Raw genomic sequence first — 17810 nt, 5'->3', positions numbered from 1 at the left:
GGGGGTGTTGTTGCTATAAAATACTACATGAGTGATGATATCGGATGGGAGATGGTCAGGTCCAGTTGCTCCTCTTATATTCTTAATATTACTATAGATTGACAGACCTATAGAAATTGTATATAGCATGAAAACATAATGTAGATGTAACGAATGGCAAAGGATAAAAAATGTTTTCTTTTGATTGTCAAGAATCACGTAGTTTGCTTGTGCTCCTGTATTGATATCCAAAAAAGTATCGCCTATTTGCGTCCACGTGCAAAAACTGAAATTCTGACTTGTTTACTAACACAAATATTAATCTTTGCAAAGAAATGATAAGTATATATCCACAGAACTCTGTGGATAAGTGAAATATTCTCGAACTGTAATGCAGTGATCATAGAAATATAGCTGATTTTATTCTTGTTAATTGTTTCAACTGGATGGTAAAATTGAAATAAAATATAAATAGGGTGTCATAGAACATAGAAAATGTTTAATGAATGCACATACAATGTATAAGCATCGGATTTATTGTGAAATGGATTCCTTGGTGCTGGATTTTGTAGAAAATGTCGTTTTCACAGGTCATTGAAATAATGACTTCCTGGATATCAATATCAACAATTTATTACGTATTCAAAGGCGGGTCCAGCATCGGCATCCCCCTCCCCCCTCGTTTGAGATTTTTTTTGCTTGTGTGCATTTTATTTGTTTAACCTGTTTATACTCTCAATTTATCCACACGTAACGTTCAGGCACGTAGTTTCAGTGCTGATTCCAATTCGAAAAATGTTTCATGTCGAAAAAAAAATGTGAACCTGCCCCCTGTATGGGTAAAAAGTTTTACTTGAAATTTCATTACCACGATGAATATTATGATACTTTTTCCATGTCAACCCCTTTTTTTTCTTTTTTGTCATCTTGAAAATATTTACAAAATATACAATTAATTACCGTATCAATAATTATTTACTAAGTAATTACTAACTACTTATGCTTAAATTTCTACGCCTACTATATGTGATAAAGAAACTATAAACATTTCATGTAATCAAAAGTTCTCATTGAATAGATCCCCCCCCCCCCATGGAACATGTAAAAAGTATCAACTGTACCGCCTGCTTCCTTTCCCCCGAATTACGAAATAAAATTAATATTGCTTTCTGTTTGTTATGAACAAAGGGCCATCTACTTTCAAGAGTTCAGGTCAAGTATTCTTAACATTATATTAGTATACAGTTAAAGTATATCATTGAGGGAGTTAGCAAGATTCCAGTTCCCCAAGGCCAGGACTATTTCCCGAGGCGAAGCCGAGGGAAATAGTCTTGGTCGAGATGCATGATACACTTTTATTTATAGTCCTGGTCGAGATGATATACTTTTAACTGTTTTATTATACCGATACAAACGTAAAATGTAGAGGATTCAGATAGCCTGATTTCAAAGCAGGGATTAGCTCACTGAACTATTAACACTCAGGGATTAGTCCATTCACATATCTTACCAATGTAAAAGTAAAATCTAGAGGATTACGGATAACCGGGAATTAGCTTTCGAAGCAGGGATTAGCTCATTTGACTAACGCACGGGGATTATAGTCCATTCATAACGATTTCTAGGGATTTGTCACATCTAACGATCTAATGTTATATAGGGAAAAATCAGTAGAGGTATAATAAACCAAGATAAAGTAATTGAATACAGTATTTACATATTGATTACCAATTTAAGTAAACAACAGTGATTTCTGTTCACTAACACTCGATTGTCTTTGAACAATTATCCTGGGGGAAATAAGGCAGGCACTTTATCCTGGAAATGAACTAGATTAGCTCATAATGTACACCTTTATATGATAAAATGTTTTCAAAGCCTAAAAAATGTTTTTCCCTGGTGTTTAGAGCTTCCTTAAAACACACGCTTGCAAAGGTTGTCGTTACAAAGGTATATCGATTACTTAGAGGAAGCAGTAAGGGATCCGCAGGGGGGGGGGGGGGTATCCGGACCCCACCCCAATTAATACCCACCACTTGTAAAAAATTCAAATAGTAAAATACCAAAAATATGAGGGGGGAAGAGTCAAATAAAGGATGATGTGACATACGGCCCCCGGTAAATTGACAAAAATTTAAATATATAAATTTTACTCTAATTTTTGCATGCACTTAATCACTGACATGTTTACCCTGACTCATGAAATACTACTTTTACCGAAAATAGAAACATAATTTGGAAGATATATGTTTTATTTTGAGTAGGGGTACCACATTTACATCCAATTCCCATTGAATTTTGGCCCCGCCCAACTCTTTGAAGCCCTTAAAATATACGAGCGCAAGTAGGTACATTTTTCTCCTTTGGCTGGTCACTGTATTTTATTGAAATCTACCTGTACGTGAAAGGAGAAAAATGTACCTAACTGCGCTCACATGTTGTTTTTTAAAAATTGTAAAATCTAGCTGGCCTTTCCCATTATGACCAGATCGAAGAAACTATTTTTTTTGACGTAAGAATAAATTCATATGCAAATCGAGGCACTGGCGATACTTTCTAACTGACCAATCAGCTAAATGAGTTGCATTACTAGTGAATACCACAAAAATACAAAGGACAATTTATGCTTGGAAAAAAGGTTGTTTTTTTTTTTACCTGCTTTCCGATAAACAATTTTTATGCATTTGAGTCACAAATTAGACGCGGATCTACAATTTCCCAGCTCACATTACAAACAATTGATTTATAAATATACATAGTTCAAAGTTTGTAAAGCGTTTGGTGGGCAATTCGCAAGGTCTACACGTATTCCCGAGAATCAGTGAATAGAAGTTTCATGTGCATTTCTTGACCAGAAACGGTAAACACTGCGGTTCCATGCGTATTATTTTGTATAACTAGTCTTGGCTGACCATTAAAAGTTTGAAATGTAGTAGAGATAATGTGTAAATTGACCTAAACCACGTGCCTGTGATAAAATGTAAACATGTGGTAAACCAGCATATTTTGTCGTTCTGTCATCGGATTGGACAATTGTTCTCGGTAAGCGACTATGTGCGAAATAATAACAATAACCATATAAGGTAGATTCCTCGGACATGCATATCCCTCTATTGTACTAAGACCCGCCTATTCTCTTTTCATACAAGAACATATTGTCACAAACCAGGCCGAATTCTGCTGTCATAGAGTCTGAAAAATCATAGATAATGCAGTAATCTTTATAGTTAAAAATGTGTCGGAACTATTTAAACTATTCAAAAGGCGTTGTATTTATTCACTCATGTTTGAAAACTATCAAATTCGTCGGTAGATTAAATATAATTCGTCGTAGAAAAGGGGGCCCCAGATAGCAGTTATGTCACATCATCCTTTGTAAAGTTGGTAAGACATGTAGGAAGGTAAAGTGACATTCACCCTTTCAAAATAGGTTTTTCAGGTTTGGGTTAGTTTTTTTTTTTAAATAATGTTTTGTCCTTTCAGTCGATCTAATTTTTTTTTTTTTTTTGAGTTGGTGTGGAACACCTTTTCCTTGGAAAAATTACAGGAAAATTCCTCAATTGCGCTGTTAAATTTTTCTGCGAGTCCACATTGCTTTTCCGCGAAAAATCCTTCTTTGCCGTGAAGTACTAGTGTTTTTTTTTCTTTTCCACGAAAATCCTCTATTTACCAGGTAGTACCTTTTGCTCCTTATCTACATGGGGATGAATTATTGTAAAAGTCTCTAAAACATCGTTAATAGACCAAGTAGATTGTAGGTCATCTACGCAATAACCTATACATCTTCACAATGTCAAGGTTTTGTGAAATCGTTCCTATTTAAAATGGTAGTGAAGAGAAACAATATCACAAAACCTTGACAATGTGAAGATGTATAAGATAATACGTATAAAACGTTGTTGAAACATGCTGTCTGTTCAGTAACCCGTAGATCCTAATATACATGTATTCATGTGTCGGAACAAGCTGCAATTTTGAAGAAAAAAAGGATAAATTAATAGCTTCGATTAATAACTTCGATGTTGGAATATTTCCGAACTGCTGAAAGAAAAGAATAAACGAAGGTTCACATGCTTTCCTTTTTTAAGGATGGGCTCTGGACAGCGCAAATAAAATATTATAATAGGTAGACACAGGTAGACTTATGTAAATCAAGCCACAGAAAAGCAATGTCAAGTTGGGGGCGTAAACTTTTTTTTTTTTTTGAAAATATAATGTCGATAAGCAGGAAGACCAAAATCTTGCGAGCCTTACTGACATAGCATTGCACACAAAGTCATTTTCTTGAACACCTGCAATCAAAATCCATGAAACAGTTTAACGGTCCTTTAAGTCTCTTTTTTTTTAGCTTGGCAATTACGGATCATCAAGTTAAAAAATAAAGCCAATACTTTTCTTGTGCCAATGCGGGGCTCGGAAAGTCAGCAATCCGCTTAAAGAATGTACTGTACATGTACACCCCTTTTTTCTCTTATGATTCAAAAATTTTCAAAGCCAACCATACCAATTGATTAAGAGATTTGTCTTTAATTATGAAAAATAATTTAGGAAGCATGGTACTAGTATGCTATCAAATGTATACCAATACATCGAAATGTACGTTTATATGAAAATGAGATTTAATATACGTACATAGTAAAATATACATGTAAGCTGGATTTATTTTAAAACATGACGTCCCTTTCTTGTTCATGACGTCGCATAAAGCAACATCAAAATATCACAACGTTATCGTAAACTATGCTACTTTTACGTTTATATAAAACATAAATAAAGCTTTGTACATGCATATATTGATAATGTCATGAAATATACACTCTCTCAAAGAGTTTTAAAGAATATTATTTAATTTTGACACGGGGCCAAATTTTGTACCAAACGCACCTTGTCCTTTCATTAGCACGTGTAATGTTCATATGTCATGTAACATTATCATACTTGTACAATAATGTAACTGCTTGTAATTAATGACCATTTTTTAGGTATATATACTTCTCTTCTAGAATGCCTAAGTTTTACCCCTGCTTGCTGTGCTGTAAACGAACATCACAACAGGACAGATACAGGATAAAGAAGGAGCATGCAGACTTCATTAAGAGAAGACTCTATATGGATGTTTCTGATGACAGCATGCTGTGCAGGAAGTGTCGTCACATGTGTGAAACAAAATCAACAAGAAATACTATTTGTGACAGCCCTGAGCCAAACAAAATGCCAAAAACATCATCAAAGCAGAGTGTGCAGAGTCCACCTTCAGTAATGCTGTCCATTCCAAGTACCTATAAGAGCCACGCCAACTGTGTCATCTGTAAAAAAAACCAGGGCCAAAGCTAGTGGTAGTTCCAGAAAACACTCGTTTAAATGTATTCATCCAAAAAGAAACATTTGTTCCACCTGGTTCTAGATGCTGTCCTAAGCATATTTCTGATGGAGAGTTCAACACTGAGGCATTACATCTGCTGAAACAAACCAGTTCTGTCTCAAATGTTAACAGGACCACAATTGTGGGAGTTTTAAGACAAACCAGGGAGGTAGCTATCCAGAATCAGAACAAGAGACTGAATTTTGATGATCCACTTGGTATGGAAAGTGAAGATTACTACAATCTCACAGGAATTACAAAGGATCAGTTTGATGAATTGATGACGTATTTGGTGGAGACCGACTTAAGAGCATCCAAGAATAGAAGTACCAGAACATGTGTGGCATTATTGTTGACAAAACTCAGATGTGGTTTGAGTAATCAACTACTTGGAACCTTATTTGGCATGAAAAAATGGCAGATATGTATATGTTATGTTGAGTGAAACACTACATTTAAATTTTTTTTTTTTACATTATTACATGTAAAATTATAAATGCATATATGATTGAATGTACATTAATTGAAACTGGGTTTTCTGTTTTCAGGTTCGACGTGCTGTTATATCTGCAAAAAATGCTTTGATGGGTGATTTTGTGCCAAAGCATTTGGGGTTTTCTCATATAACAAGGGAGGATGTCATTAATCACCATACTCGTCCCCTTGCCAAGGAACTCCTTTGCAGCATGACAGAAAATCCAGCCATTCTTGTTCTTGATGGAACATACGTATATCTCCAGAAAAGTGGGAACTTTTCTTTCTCACGTCGTTCCTACAGCATTCATAAACACCGGCCTTTAGTCAAGCCTATGATCATTGTTTCAACTAGTGGATATATAATTTCTGTATTAGGTCCTTATCTGGCAGATTCCAAAAATTCTGATGCAAATATATTAAATCACATGATCCAAACAAATGTACAGGACATGAGGAAATGGGTCAGAGAAGATGATATATTTATCGTCGACAGGGATTTCCGGGATGCAGAAGCTTTGCTAGATGACATGGGGATACATGTTGAAATGCCATCTTTCCTTACTTCTCATTCAAAGCAACACACCACAGAAGAAGCCAATGCAACCATATTTGTGACCAATTGCAAGGTACTTGTAAAATAAAATACCAGCAATATAATTATTCATTTAATCTGTTGAAGGTCACATTTTTTGCAATTTTAAACTTAAAATGTTATCTATATATCTAAGTATACATTGTAATATGAATTAGAAGATAAGGATGTAACAGACTTTTATATATATATATTTGGTTGATGAATTCATGTATTTGTGTTACAGCTCAGGTGGGTTGTTGAGTCAGTAAATGGCAGGCTAAAGACATGGAATTATTTGAGCAGGACTATCCCAAATACTCAAATACCTCACATTGGAGATTATGTCCGCATAGTGAGTGCAATCTGCAACAAGTTTAGACCGGACTTGAGCACTGGAATGGAGGAGGAAGATGTTGCGATGGCTGCTAAAATGCGATTTCTTGCAAATGGCGTGAATGAGTTAAAGGATTATGTTGAGACGAGTGGTGAGCATTATCTTACATTTTAATTATGTTTTGTCACACAATTGATGTGGCAAGATTTTCAAATATGAATATAAAAAATCTTTGAAGAATAAATTGAACATCCATTTAAAAATAAAATTTACAGGTTTAGAGAAGCGGAACATGAAATGGAAGAGGATCGACTCCCATGATGTAGTCTTTCATCGTTTGACAGAGGAGGAAATACATTAGTTGACCTTTGGTGTTTATCAAATCAGATTGGCAAAGTCATACACACACGAGCATTTGATGGAAGGAAAGTATGAAATTTTCATCAGTGATGATTGTGCTGGTATCCTCTGTGCAAAGATTCAAAGTAGACACATTTCAGCTAAGAAATACTTACTTTGGATTAGACACGATGACATCAGTATCAAATCCTGGTTTTGCAAACGTAAAGTTGGCGCAAGAGTTGTGGGCATGTGTGCTCATATTACCAGTGTGATTTGGTTCTTGGCTCGTGCTCGTCATGAGGGGATTGGTGTCTGTGGTGTGCGTGATTGGTGTAGTTTGGTTGAGGATGCTGCTGCACTCCCAATTGATGAATCAGAGAGTGAGGATGAAGAAAGATGTTTCATAACAGAAGAGGAGTGAAAGTGAATCTCAGACTCATCAGTCAACATTGCATAATAAATCAAAACTTTTAAGAATTATTGTTTAGTATCATACTCTCCGTATGCATTTTCTAGTATTATGATATAAAGGATCAGCCTCTCTGTTCTGTTTATGATTTATCTAAAAATGTATTATTCTGTTATTGAAAAGTTTTATTTAACCAGTGTTTAATTTGAATTATGTACCGTAACACAGTAACTCCAGATGATAATTACATGTACATATACCTGCTTTATAGGTGAATTTTCGTGAAATTTAGTTATACAAGATATTTTGTTTAGGCTTATGAATATCAACATCTGTGAAGATGACTATTCAATTGTAATGTTCACCATGGATTGGGTAGTGTTATCACACTACATGTGTTTGGTAAGAATACAGTGATGATTATAAAATACTGGAATAGTGTGGTACTCTGAGTACACTCCTCTGAATGCAAGTATATTGATGTGAATTACTGATTTATTTCTACAATTTTTCAAATTGCAATTTAAGATAATAAGATAATCATTTTATGTTAGAGTTACAATATTAAATGATTTACTGTATGCATTTTGACCCATGGAGATCATAAATGTGTAAAAAAAAAATATGTTAGAATCACTAGAGACTTTTCCAGAGTCCCAATATTTAGGAATGAAGTATTCTTGAGTTCTAGCTATAGAGAAACCTAATGCATGTGCATGTCAGTGAATGATACAACAGATGTTTTCAAACACTTTAGGAATTTTTTATGATTGTGTCTCATTGTCTGGTACGGAAGAAATAAAATATAGGGATTGCTTTATTTCCCTTTACCCCTCTGTTTATATGCTTGTCTATTTTGTTCATTATTAGGACATAATTCATTTAACAATCAGATTTATTCACGACAGAATGATCCCTAGCTACATGACTGGCTGAAGTTCAGCATTCTGAAAACTTGGTTAAATTCACCTGCACTAGACCCTCCTGGTGAATATAACATTTCATTTTTCCATCGAACCAAAAATATATTGAAAACTTCCACATCGGAACAATTGATTATGTTATTTTTGTTGTCTGATAAGATCCTGGTACCCATTTTACAAAAGAACTTATGACTAAGACCAAATGTAATTTTGCAAATTACTTTCTTTTTTACCTAATTGAGAAAATGGTTTTAGTCTTTTTAAAAAGAATTTAGAAAGATGTATTTATGCAGGTAATTTGTAATTATATAAAAGCATTAATAATATAATTGTGCAAGATTTTACAATCGTCCAAAGTTTTTGATCTTGATAAGTCTTAAGTTCTTTTGTAAAATGGGCCCCTGCATCTCTAACTGGGTTTGGTGAGGACTTCAGCAGACATAAACAGCCAATACGTTGTATTTCCATTAGTGAACTCTTCAAACTTAGAGGCGCATTTGGTCGTCTGACTGGGACAGCATGGCGGATAATACAAAACATGCCAATCTTAATCCAATTTTAAATGTTAAATGTATTTGTCATTCCAATTAAAGAATAGAAGAACTAATAGACATATGTAAGAGAGCGAGAACCGTAAATTTATCATCCATTAATAAAAAATACGACATTTCCGAGGCATGTGTATTGTATTTAGATTGTATCATATGTATCATACGATAATCAACAATAGATATAAATTGATATCGTTGTCATTCCTACTCTTGATGTATATAAAATCCACAACAATAAAATATTTCATTTGCATTTTCTTAGGATTTGTTCATCAACATTCAACATATTGTTTACATGTTTATGTTACGTTTGTCCCAGAAATCCCGCGAGATTTGTACATTTTACGACTTTTTTCACAAAAGAGCGCACTAAGAAGTATAACTCTTCCAAAGTGGAAATAGAACGTATTAAGAAAGTTGCAAGGTTTTCAAACAAATATCATTAAATCATTGAATCATATAATAAAACAATTATTGATAGTTTTTCTAAAAATTCAAAATGATGATTTGACAACTTTTGAATACAATATTTACCTCCCACTTTGGGCTCGGTAAATATTTAACACCTCGGGTAGCCAAATGATTACATGTGTTTATTGTTTCAAAAATTGCAAATTTGTTTATTGTCTACTCGGGTATCAATTTCAAGAAAAAGTTTTGCATTACTTTATTCGATTGAATATTGGAGAAGAAAGCTTTCCTCGGTATTTAGGATGACAGCGTCATAATTCTGCATGTCAACTTTCTTACGTTGTAATTCAAAAACTGTCAATGTTACACGGATAATATTACTATAATCAGAGAGCCCATGTCCTAGAGAGTATTAGGGTAAAAAAATTTCAACCTCTGAAAATAGGCCTTATATGACCCTAAGTGTACCCTGTTCTTTGAATCTACACTACCTGAAGATAACTTGAGTGTACATTACCTAGGGATGCTTCTGTATTAATATGACTTATACTGGCATAGCTGTTCTCGAGAAGAAGATTTTTAAAGACATTTCCTATAATTCCTATGTAAAACTTCGACCCCCTCTTGTGCCCCCCCCCCCCCCCCCCACCCGTGATTATGATATGAATAAACTTGAATGTACATGTAATGTACAATGTATGTAATGAAGCTTTTACATAACTTTCATCTATTCTTGCCCAGCTAGTGGTTCTTGAGAGGAAGATTTTTTAAGATGCCACCAAATTTTCACGAACTCTTAATCATTTCTCCATGAAAGAAGGCATGGCACGTCCTGTGAAGAAACTTAAATCCCCTTCACCGAAGGATGCTTTGTCACAGTGCCAAGTTTGTTTGAAATTGGCCCAGTGGTTCTTGAGAAGAAGTCAAAAAAGTTTTCAGATGGCGGACGACAGATGGACGCTGAACACCCTTTGATCAGAAAAGCTCACTTGAGCCTTCGGCTCTTTTTTTTTCTTTCCACATACCTTTATAAGTGAAAATAAAAATTACTTATCAATAAGTTATCTAATAAAATAAACGAAGCAAATTTGTAAAAGATGATATTGACAATACAATTTTTGTGAAATATAACATCATGAACTTAAGAATTAAGAAATGTATTTTCTCAGAGTTGGGGATTGTCCTCGCCTAGTACGCCACCATACTTTGTCCAAAAGAAAAATTTACCAAAACATACATTTGAAAAATTAGTTTTGTAATGTATTCTAGCATACTAAATAAGAGGCCAGAAAACTGAGACCATTTTGTATATAGTGTATGAGCACATCCTCAGTTTAAATCATGCTATTCAACAGTTTAACTATTTGAAAAACAAAATATTTAACAAAAAATTGTAATAAAGAAGCAAAGTAGACTTGATTATGCCTTTATTTATTACATAAATATTTTTTCAAGGTTAAAAAATTGAAGTACTTTGTTATGATGACCAGACTCGAAGGCATTCATGTAATTGGATGAATTACAGAGTTTCAGGAATCTTCTGGACCAGTAAGTTTCCATATGTACATAATTTATACTATTTTGGTACATGTAGAATTGAAATTCATTCCTTAATTTCACTTCAATTACTCAATCATAAATTTTCATTCTCAAGAATTTGTTTTGACATTAACATGTGTTTTATCATTTATTTCAGACAAAAAGTGATGCCTTAAAGAAATATTAACTGGTAGTCTACTGAGTGATCTGGACACAGGATAAGCCAGAAACCATTTTCAACAAAACTGTTTAGAGTGTAAATAAAAAAAAACAAGATACCTACTCTCCAACTCAACATGGCTTCATTCTTGGCTTCATTGTGTCGAATATGAGTCAAGACTTTTCTATTGTACCAAGGCAGAAGTGACTTTCAAACCATGAACAACAGCACCACAGAGCAGTCGACTTTCATTTCTTCTTCTGAATTTGTATGTTATATCCTTAATTATTACAATGTGAATTTACTTTGCACAGAAGAAGATGTAAATTATCATAACTTCAACAAGTATTTACTTTGTCGGTTTCAGACACACAACTCAATTATTTGGTATTAAGGATTTCCATCCCTAATAGGACTTAATTCTCTATCTTTAAATATCGATCAGGTATGTAATACTCTGATATTAATTCAAAGCATTTTACCGTAGAAAATGATTTACCAAGAGAAAGTTTCAAAAATGTAATTAACTAAGCAGTAATTAATTGATAGATATTGGTTGAAGTCTATGGAGACAAGCGATTTTTTTTAAATTAAAAATTTAAATATTAAGAATATCAATAAATACTGTGGTGGAAAGATGCATTAAATCATTAGAAATAGAATGACAATTGAAAACAATTTTTTTACCGTATAGATTTTTAAAAAAATTATTTTTATTACTTAAAAAAAGAGGGAGATGACTCTTCAAAAAAGGTCAGTCATAAATTAAGACACGTTCCATTCTTCCATGCTAATAGTTATAAATGGGAATTATGTCTAAATATACTGAATATTCCACCCATACACATCTGTTATGTATTCATATTCATTGAATCTGGGGCTATTAGGGATGGAATACCTTAAAAAAAAATTAGTTGGCAGCATTTACTGTGGAATCATCATTGTTCTTGGGGGAGGATAGGTGGGTCAAACATATCCACTGATTTATATTCCCATAAATATTTTTTTTTTCAACTGGTCAATTCATTGAATCTTTAACTTAATGTATTTAAAAGTTAACCTTATGAATTATGTCTCCACGAACCAGTTGAATTAAATGCCTGGGCTGGGATTCATAAAACTTCTTAGTATAATCTTAAGTTTAAAAAATCACTTAAGTTTTACATTTTATACTTAAGTCCCCTAAGTATTACTTAAATTTGGTAGAAATACTTAAGTGTAATTCATAAACATATTTAGTGCTAAAGTATTGACTTAAAGTTAAGTGTCCTCAGGAGGTGTCTTAAGTAGATAAGAAATACTTAAGTTTTCTTTATCAAAATAAAAATAATGCTTTACAGAAGACATTTTACATGTACTCTTTCAGTAAGAAACCATGCTATTACATCCAACTAGAAACTTGTTTTGACTTTGAGATCTTTATCAACTGGTAAGATGCGGTATTGTGCAATGTTGATGACAAAGTTGTATCAGTTGTGATGTAATACACATGGAACTAAATACCTCCATCACAAAAGAGTGCACATTTTGTTCGGGAAAATGTATGCGTTGCTAGGGTGACCTAACTTAAGTGTTCTAATTTTCACAGAATTAAACTTAGCTAAGAATTGCACTTAGAATTTATATGAATATGACTTAAGAATTTTTTCTTAGCTAAGAATTTATTTTATACTTATGTGTGAAACTTAGCACAAATCTTAAGTATGTTTATGAATCCCAGCCCTGCCCACTAGCAGCTGATTAATCCCCCCTAAAATGATTCCACAGTTTTTCCAATTTGCAAAAAAATATAGAAGGCCATTTACATGTATCTGCAGGTACTTTTGGTGGTTTAATCATCTTTGCTTATGCTGGTCTCTCTGATATCATCAGCTAGCTATTCTGTATCCTATAATTAAATTCTTGTTTCCAAATAAACAGCTTTAAAATGCTTTGTATTGTTTATGCTTATTTAATTTTGTCTATAGTTGTTTTTTTTTTACTTAATTTTGAAAAAAAAAATAATGTCAGAGGGATTTGACAAGAATTTACATTTCTTGCAAATATATAAAATGTATTCCATACATGTGTGAGTACTTGTTTGAGTGTGTCCCTAATCTTTGGTATTCTGGTACTTATTAATGGAAAGACTAGATATAAAATGTTTAAAATCTCAGGGCCCGAATTTACCTAATGCTGACACAGGAAGTTTTCGAAGGACAAGGTCAAAATCCACAGGTGACATAGTTTGATGCAGATTACAGATCTTGTTTTGCACAAAGGTATTAACGAAAGTGGATATATGTGTGTCATTAGTGGTGTGATTAGTGTTATAAGTGATAAGAATCCAGAAGTGCATTTACGGGACATGTGTAGAAGTGACAAGATGTTTAACCGTGTTTACATCGAACTATATATATATATATATATATATATATATATATATATATATATATATATATATATATATATATATATATACATACATGTATATATATATAGTGTTTGGGATTTACTTGCAAGGTTAAGGTAAAATTGTAGATTTAGTTAATTACAAATCTGAATAATATGATTACACTTACTAGAACATATTTGCTTACAAATTTTGGCAAAGCAGTCATGGCACTCTTAATTGGTTGATATTTTGCAGCATCGAATTTTTTTAACATTCAAACTTACGAATCCTTGAGTATATGAATTCAAATGGGTCGCCTCTCTCTACTTTTAGCAGTGTTTAGCTCTTTTAATCCTCTTCTGTCAATTGATATGCAATGTATGCTGAAAACTCCGTATTTTATCACTAATTTTAAAATACACGTGTATTAGATGCTTGGTAAGTCTCGGGCGGTATGCTTTTCCAGATGTCCGTAAGTACAGAGCATTTCCGAAGGTGTGTTACGTCATTACGTCAATGACGGTAAAGTAAGGAAATTCACGAATAATGATTGATCCCCTTCCAAAGTGACGGCCATTTTGGCAATGTTAAATCACCGTAGACTTTAAAATTGCCGCCGTGTCAATACACCAGTTGAACTTGAGGGTTCGAATAAATGTAGGAAATTTGGGGGAAAAAAATGATCTATCTATCCAACCTAGGTTAAAGGCCAAGGGATTTATATATTTTGAGATATGTTGCAAAAAGTGGTGACAATAGCTTGGTGGGACAGGCTATAAAAAAGCTCAAGAAATATCATAAACGACGCCCTGCGTCAGGATTTAGGCATGTTTGTCTACTTCATGATAATGCTCCATCGCATTTATCTGAGCTTGTGAAGCAATTTTTGAAGTCGGTGAAGGTTACCGTCTTGCCACACCCACCATACTCTCCAGATCTAGCCCCATGCGACTTTTTCCTTTTTTCCAAAACTTAAAAAGTTCTTATCTGATCATCCTTACAAGTTCCGAAAAGCCCTTGGCTCAGCCATCCGTCAGTGTCTCAGATGTCTACCTAAATCAGCGTGCCGTGAGACATTTGAGAAAGGGTTTCAGAGATTGAAATTATGAATTATGAGAGTACTTTGAAGAGATGTAATGTTCATTTCACTATCTGAATCAAATGTTTTTGAGATATCGTACAATACACATAGCGAATCGAACAACCCTCGTTTTTCCAGTTATAGGAAATAATATAAGAATTTTAAATTCAGCGAAATTTAAAGTCCTCCAAGTTCTTTTAATAGGCCACAAAGGGAACGAAGAGAAATAAAAGGTAATGTATTTTTTTTTTCAGTTCAAAGTCCTTTTTTTTGTTTTGTGTTGCGTTTTTTTTTCTTTCTTGTTTCTTTGTTTGTTTCTTCTTTTTTTTTAGGGGGGTGGGTGGAAGGTGTTTTTTTTTTTTTTTTTTTTTTTTTTTTTTTTTTTTTTTTTTTTTTGCTGTATCGAATCGAAGTCAGCAATTTGAAATCTGAAAACGTCATAACCTCAGTGTCATTTCGATCGATCATCAACATTCATTCAACGTGAAAGTGAGTTATTATTTTTTCCCCTTTTACAATACAGCTACTGCTGTGAATGTAAACTATTGGCGGCGAAAAGGGTATAAAAGACGTTAGTGCATAATGAACAATTAATTTAGTTAAAACCATACTGAAATACACAACAAACAGCTCAAAATAAAACTAACAGACTCGATTGCAAAATCAACAGACTCCGTTGCAAAACGATCGATCATCGATGCAAAATTATTTACTGAATTGACGCTAGATGACGCGCAAAAAAAAAATCATTATCTGAATTATCGCTAGATGGCACGGGTCTGTAAATTATGGAAAGCCAAAGCTAGGGTTCATATCTGTTATTTCTGTTATTGTTTGTTTTGCACTAACCTCTTTAATACCATTTCCGCCGCCCATAGTAAACCTTCTTCCAAATTTAACAGAAACAGGATAAGTCATGGCTGTTCGTTACAGACACAGGGTTTAACCAGGATTTGTTCCTGGTAGTGTAGGCACAGTAAATTTTTTGCTGACAGGGCAAACACTTTTTTAATTTAAATGTATACAAAGTTTTACACAGTTATTTTTTTTTTTCGGGTTTTAAAATTATATACGAGTTGAGAATGTATTAAAATGCAATCATCAGACTTAGATTAGTTATATCTTGACACTTGGAGATCAGAGTGCGCCAACAATCAAGTTTTCTCGAGTAATTGTACATGTATGTAACATTTAGGTTGAGTTAACCATGCATCGGACACATACCTTGCTTTGGACAACTTTAAGAAATAAACTTTCATTGAACCTGAGTCTCCCCGTGTTTTTACTTGTTTCTGTCTTTTAGGTGAAGATTTAAACTTTTTAATGATGACGATTTTTATTTTCATGTTGTGATAAAAATACCACAAGAATGGCCTTGAAATTGCGTCATATTTTGCATCACCAAAGTGGAGTAACCAGAATTTGACCATTTTGCATTTTTTTTTTTTTTAGAGTTGTCGTTATTTTAATTAGAGAAAGAATTTGTCGGTGATTGGTAATTTTATAGATATTCTTCAAAGATTTTGCTTCAATGTTTGTATAATATTTTATAGAGTTGTTTTTTTACTAATATGTTTATTTCACCGTACATCGGATACAAACTGACCATGCATCGGACACTTTCCGATGCATGGGTAATCACTACCATTTTCATATAGGGTGAATTCACCATGCATCGGACACCCTCGCACTTCAACAAGTTCTAGCGATATTGCTACCGACCAAATATTATCAAAATGGAACTTAACATGTAGATTGTGATTAAAACATAAATTTTTGACACAATCGTGTGCTCTTTATTGAGAAAATATCATTAAAACGCGATTTTTTTTCGAAATAAGTCAGAATTCACCATGGATCGGACAATATTCACCATGCATCGGACAAACGTTATTTAAACCAGAAAAATGTCACACCTTGATATCGGTGTTTCAAAATTAGTGATATCGAAACATTTTTGTCTTTTATTAAAAAATTAAACTTCTAGTTAAATTTGAATGATTATTTCGATCCACAAATGTGAAGAGATTTTAGGTGCATCACATCGCCTTAGAAAGGCTTTACAATGCTAGTAATATAATGGCAACTCGCGCCTTCCTCTCGTGGGTTATCATCATCTAGTTTTAAGAAATAAATTGGGTCCAATTCTAGTCGTCATATATCGATATCTTGTATTTTCACTTAAAATTTAGAGTTTTTATTTTCTATTTCCGTAAAAATAAGCTGTCATTTGGGTTTTATATGTAAATGGAAGTGATTACCCATGCACCGGAGAGTGTCCGATGCATGATTAATTTGTGTCCGATGTACGGTGAAATAAACATACTAGTAAAAAAAAAAGTTTAAAAATTATTATACAAACATTGAAGTAAAATTTTTGAAATCTTTCTGTAAAATTATCAATTATTGACAAATTTACGTAGGTCCGACTCGTTCCGTTGAAGTCTATTTAAAAGAGCGACAACTCTAAAAATTGCAAAATCGTAAAATTCTGGATACCCTTTGATGATGCAAAATATGACGTAATTTCAAGGCCATTCTTGTGGTATTTTTATCACAAGAAATAAAAATCGGCATCATTAAAAAGTTTAACTCTTCATATTTAAGACAGAAACAAGTAAAAACACGGGGAGACTCAGGTTCAATGAAAGTTTATTGCATAAGTTGCCCGAAGCAAGGTATGTGTCCGATGCATGGTCAACTCACCCTAAAACCCAAATGACTGTTGTTTTTATCGGAAATAGAAAATAAAATATCTAAATTTTCAGTGAAAATACATGTTATCGATATATGACGACTAGAAATGGACTCAATTTATTTTTTTAACTAGATGATGATAACTCACGAGACAAAGGCGCGAATTTGCATATTACTACATGAAGCATTGTAAAGCCTTTCTAAGGCGATGTGATGCACCTAAAATTTCTTTACATTTATGGATCGAAATAGTCACTCTTTAACTTTAAGATTAATTTTTAAATAAAAGATAAAAAAAGTTTCGATATCACTAATTTTAAAGCACCGAGATAAAGGTGTGATATTTTTTCGGTTCAAAATACCGTATGTTCGAGGCATGGTGAATTTTGTCCGAACCATGGTGAATTCTGACTTCGAAAAAAAAAATCGGTTTTTAGTGATATTTCCTCAATAAATAGAACACGATTGTGTCAAAAATTTATATTTTAACCACATACTACATGTTAAGCTCCACTTTGATAATATTCGGTCGGTAGCGATATCGCTAGACCTTATTGTAGTGCAAGGGTGTCCGATGCATGGTGAATTCACTCTACC

This window comes from Saccostrea echinata, unplaced genomic scaffold, assembly GCF_033153115.1.
Source record: "Saccostrea echinata isolate AGI-Se365-2 ecotype Australia unplaced genomic scaffold, CSIRO_AGI_Sech_v1 ptg000032l, whole genome shotgun sequence".
NCBI lineage: Eukaryota > Metazoa > Mollusca > Bivalvia > Ostreida > Ostreidae > Saccostrea > Saccostrea echinata.
The sequence above is the reverse complement of the archived record's forward strand: the minus strand, read 5'-3'. Positions refer to the sequence as shown.